Source organism: Periplaneta americana, unplaced genomic scaffold, assembly GCF_040183065.1.
Source record: "Periplaneta americana isolate PAMFEO1 unplaced genomic scaffold, P.americana_PAMFEO1_priV1 scaffold_34, whole genome shotgun sequence".
Lineage (NCBI taxonomy): Eukaryota > Metazoa > Arthropoda > Insecta > Blattodea > Blattidae > Periplaneta > Periplaneta americana.
Genome location: NW_027185515.1, coordinates 255,248 through 260,704, shown reverse-complemented (window position 1 = coordinate 260,704; position 5,457 = coordinate 255,248). Strand labels below are relative to the sequence as shown.

The following is a 5,457-nucleotide window of genomic DNA, read 5'->3' as shown; positions in this document are numbered from 1 at the left end:
GAAACTAGCGTCCAGCTCTTGAGACAACTAGTCAAACAACAGATGGTAACTACACAGAATTTACTGCATTGCAACATTCATTGTGTTATTATAGCAGTAGTGTCAGATTTGTAAGCTCCAATACCGTTTGTGGAGCTAGATCGGAGCATGAACTTGCTTGTGTCTGTGGAAACACCGGAGCACGAAACCCGTCTAGTGGAGCGCTCAGCTCCGTTTAGTCCCTGTCTGACATCGCTGTATTATAGTTTCTATGAACCATATTTCCGAAGTGTTGAGCTATGAGCACTTAAGCGCTCGCAATACTTTGCCACTACGCAGCGAATATTCACCGACATTTAAAGCACTCGTTCACACTATTTTTCGCATAGATTTCCCAATTATGCCTGTGACAATCATAGCTTCAGAATTACTGAGCGATTCATTCATCCCAACAACCAACGTTAACCCGTGCCCACAAATATAAATTCATTGTCCAACTTCAACTCCTTTCACAACATCCCCGCCTACACAAGTCACTCACTATAGGAATAATATTAGGCTTCTCTATTCATTTCGCAAATTGCCATAAACTACAATATAATATTACTTCGCATCTCTTTTTATCGTCTCACATAAACCGTTTCAGCTTGCAAAGTTTCTTCAGATTTTAGATTTAACTAATTTAATTTTCAATTGTCTGGAACGGCTGTTAACTTCGTCTGTAGCTTTCCCCACAGCGGAGACGTGACGCTTCATTCCGAGAAAAACTACTATATTACCTACAATAATTGAAATTATGTTGAATATGACCCGCTCTGCTCCAGTCGAACACAATATCACTACATCACAAATCCAAACGGTGGCGAGGTAAGGTACAACGTTTTTAGAATAATGGAATTATTCGTTACTAGATGTTCATTTTAATCAGTCTGTATGGTGGCAATGTGATGTATCTCCGTAGGGAAAAGGCTGCGGATATGAGCACATGTAATCAAATTGTTCCTTCCGCTGTAGTGAATGAGAATATTTGAGATTTATTTGTGGCGAGGTGTAGAAGATTATGTTACAGTGTCCATAATATTAAAATACTTTTCTCTTGAGCCTACCTGTTCAGAGGATCGGTCATTGCTGCTGTACTTCGAATTTTGTACCGTTCATTTAATCTCCTTAATGCTGCTACATATTCCTTCGCACAAACACACTTTCAATACTTGTATCGTACAATAAATACATCTGATATCGCAGAGAATTAATACGAAACATAAAGTTCCGCCAAGCATCCGCAGCCATCTTACATAATTTTATTGCCGTACATATATACATACACAAATACAACACTACATGATAGCGATTAAATGGGCCGATCCCGGAAGCACTGCAATACCGGGCCAACCCGTGACAGAGGTGGAGCAAGCTCCTAGCACTCCGTCATTTTCCAAAAATCAGTTTAATATTCTGGTCCTGCAATGCAGGACGTATCAGATATTAAGCTGATAAGAACAGATACTACACTTTGATCTTAGCCAAAAGGCCGAGAAGCGATGCTAAACGACGCCCGTCGCGACATAATTAATCTTACAACGACGCCTGTCACAGACGGGACGCGAACTTATCCCGCTGGCCTCAGAAATTAAATTCATTACAAAATATCATAGCAAGACTCTCTGAACAGAACTACTATCGTCTCATGCGCATTCAGAGTGCGCACTTCACCTGCATTCGGATATCAAGTAAAATTAATTACGAAATACAATGAATTATTATGCCACGCGTGCACATTACGTGTGTCTGCCATCTAGCGCCTGCTGTTGGCGTTACCCTCGCTCATAATACGCCAGCATCCCTATTAAACTAGGTCCCGCGCCGTGGTCTAAGACATCCTCCCTAGGATTCCCGTCATGGAATCCGGGCTATTCCGAGTACTCATGGCTTCGGCCAGTGTATGGGACCGGTGCCCACCCAGCATCGTGGTGCACTTGGGGAGCTACGATAGGTGGCGAAATAAAGCCAGCTCTATAACGGCTGGGGGATTCATCGTGCTAACCACACGATACTTCCATTTTGGTTTCATGATCGTCCACCTCTGCTTCGGCATGTTGACGTGAGTTCAGCAGCCGGTTGCTCGGTCATGGTCCTTCATGGTCTGTCGTGCCACGGATTAGTATATAACGACTAGACTATGATCAACACGAACATTTATACCGCTATGATGCATGCTGTAGGCTACTAAATCAACAATAATATTTACAACGCATCCAAGTGCTGATGTAAGAGGCTAGGTCTCCTCGGCTCTTTCTTCTTCATTTCAAATGGGTAACATGACGTCCTCAAACATTCATTTCAAAACGATTCCCAATCTGAACAAAAGCATATTATTAAGTTTCTACCTAACGTTATTAGTACTCTAAACTCAGCGTGTCTGGAAAATACGTATGTACACGTGATCTCCCATGTTCCATATCAACTATTTCTTACATAACGGCAGTACAGGTTCAGATCGTTACCACCAAATTAACAAACGTTCCCACATTACAAGCGCACACATTCATTCACTTCTTCTCAGACATCATATTCATTTCCTGTATAATTACGTACATTAAGTACATGTATACTAAGAATTCTGATTACAGTTACAAATTTTACGATTTAAATGCATTTATGTCATTTTTCTTTTCACAAATTCTCATCAAATTGCTCCTCACAACTGGTAACAAATATTAAATCATTTTTAGTATTTCCAATGACAGTCAATCTATCCTTCCCCATTTCCAGTTTAATACTGTGCACACCACTCTTCTTCTCCTCTTCGTCACCGTCTTCTTCTTCTATTTATCAATTCCGCTATAATGCCACAGTAACGAGCTTGGCGTACCCTGACCAACCACGGAACACCTGACATGATTCTTTCTTGTTCGCAGGGACGAGAAGTCTGTATTTTTTCTCAACGCAGCTATTCTGTTTTAAACAGGGATGTCTATGGCTTCCGAAACTGCATGTCATTAAAAATTCTCATATTAAGAAATTTGTAGCCGATCACTTGGAACGGCAGGGTAACCGAACTTCAGTCGATGCATTTATAATTATCGGCTATCCGGGAGAGTAAAATCACGCAGGCGATTATTATTGCTCTCAAAACTCACGCAATTTCGCCAGCATACGTACGTCGAACCCCTAACTGCCCACCGATACTAAATTCCAACACACGACTCGCATACGTTGTGTTATACTGTATTTCTAATTTTTAAGGCCAAATGCACGACATACTGTCAAGAATGAAAGAAAAACAATAATAGAATTGCCCTGAAATTCCTTATATTGTTGCGAATTCGATCTCAACCTAATTCCAAGAAGCTACCGCATATATGAGTCCTACATGTTCATCTCAGTCAAAGGGCCAGGCCAGGCCAGGCCACTAAGTTAGATCGGATATGATGAACATTTTTTCTACCTCAGCTCAGGCAAAAACCCAAGAAAGTCGCAAATACGACATCACATTCGGATATAATCCGAAAACCCAACAACAATGAATACCTCCATCACACCATATCAGCTAAACGCCCATCAAGGAAATTCAGAGATCAACAGAATTTCATCTTGGACAATAGGCTGAGGAACAGTCCCATATACTACACTTCGATCTTAGCCAAAAGACCGAGAAGAAAAACCGATCACGTGCCGTCGGGATCTATTTAATTCTACAACAGCACCTGCCATATGCGGGTTATTAACAAACTCCGCTCCATTTAGATATACAGTTCGATACACCATCTTCTAAAGGGACTCTCGCTAAAGCTGTACTGCCATATCTTTCGAATAGAGTGCGCATACCATTTGTATTTCAATTAATCACAATACAGATTATAAATTGTAATGACGTGTGTCTAAATTACGTACACCTGCCCTCTAGCGAATGCTGTCGGAGTTATTCTCGCGCAAGTACAGTGAACTTGCTACTGCTGCCTACGATAGGCCGATGTTACATTCCTCGCATTAATTCTTAATATAGCGATCGAAAACTATCTAACCGCGGTTGCCGCACCTATAGAAACGGCAATCATATCCTTAAATAATGAACTTTTTGTGATAAAGGAAAAAGAAAAGAAAGAGACAGAGATCAGCTTAATTTCATTCAAGCGGAGCGACAGCACGGAAACTAGCGTCCAGCTCTTGAGACAACTAGTCAAACAACAGATGGTAACTACACAGAATTTACTGCATTGCAACATTCATTGTGTTATTATAGCAGTAGTGTCAGATTTGTAAGCTCCAATACCGTTTGTGGAGCTAGATCGGAGCATGAACTTGCTTGTGTCTGTGGAAACACCGGAGCACGAAACCCGTCTAGTGGAGCGCTCAGCTCCGTTTAGTCCCTGTCTGACATCGCTGTATTATAGTTTCTATGAACCATATTTCCGAAGTGTTGAGCTATGAGCACTTAAGCGCTCGCAATACTTTGCCACTACGCAGCGAATATTCACCGACATTTAAAGCACTCGTTCACACTATTTTTCGCATAGATTTCCCAATTATGCCTGTGACAATCATAGCTTCAGAATTACTGAGCGATTCATTCATCCCAACAACCAACGTTAACCCGTGCCCACAAATATAAATTCATTGTCCAACTTCAACTCCTTTCACAACATCCCCGCCTACACAAGTCACTCACTAGAGGAATAATATTAGGCTTCTCTATTCATTTCGCAAATTGCCATAAACTACAATATAATATTACTTCGCATCTCTTTTTATCGTCTCACATAAACCGTTTCAGCTTGCAAAGTTTCTTCAGATTTTAGATTTAACTAATTTAATTTTCAATTGTCTGGAACGGCTGTTAACTTCGTCTGTAGCTTTCCCCACAGCGGAGACGTGACGCTTCATTCCGAGAAAAACTACTATATTACCTACAATAATTGAAATTATGTTGAATATGACCCGCTCTGCTCCAGTCGAACACAATATCACTACATCACAAATCCAAACGGTGGCGAGGTAAGGTACAACGTTTTTAGAATAATGGAATTATTCGTTACTAGATGTTCATTTTAATCAGTCTGTATGGTGGCAATGTGATGTATCTCCGTAGGGAAAAGGCTGCGGATATGAGCACATGTAATCAAATTGTTCCTTCCGCTGTAGTGAATGAGAATATTTGAGATTTATTTGTGGCGAGGTGTAGAAGATTATGTTACAGTGTCCATAATATTAAAATACTTTTCTCTTGAGCCTACCTGTTCAGAGGATCGGTCATTGCTGCTGTACTTCGAATTTTGTACCGTTCATTTAATCTCCTTAATGCTGCTACATATTCCTTCGCACAAACACACTTTCAATACTTGTATCGTACAATAAATACATCTGATATCGCAGAGAATTAATACGAAACATAAAGTTCCGCCAAGCATCCGCAGCCATCTTACATAATTTTATTGCCGTACATATATACATACACAAATACAACACTACATGATAGCG

General features: G+C 40.6%; 1 non-coding gene across 1 annotated transcript; it reads right to left on the bottom strand.

The window, feature by feature from the left end:
* Positions 1-1,329: 1,329 nt before the first annotated feature.
* Positions 1,330-1,522, bottom strand: LOC138694032 (U2 spliceosomal RNA). The gene has a single exon (XR_011330715.1). It is a non-coding gene; the product is annotated as a U2 spliceosomal RNA (small nuclear RNA).
* Positions 1,523-5,457: the final 3,935 nt, after the last annotated feature.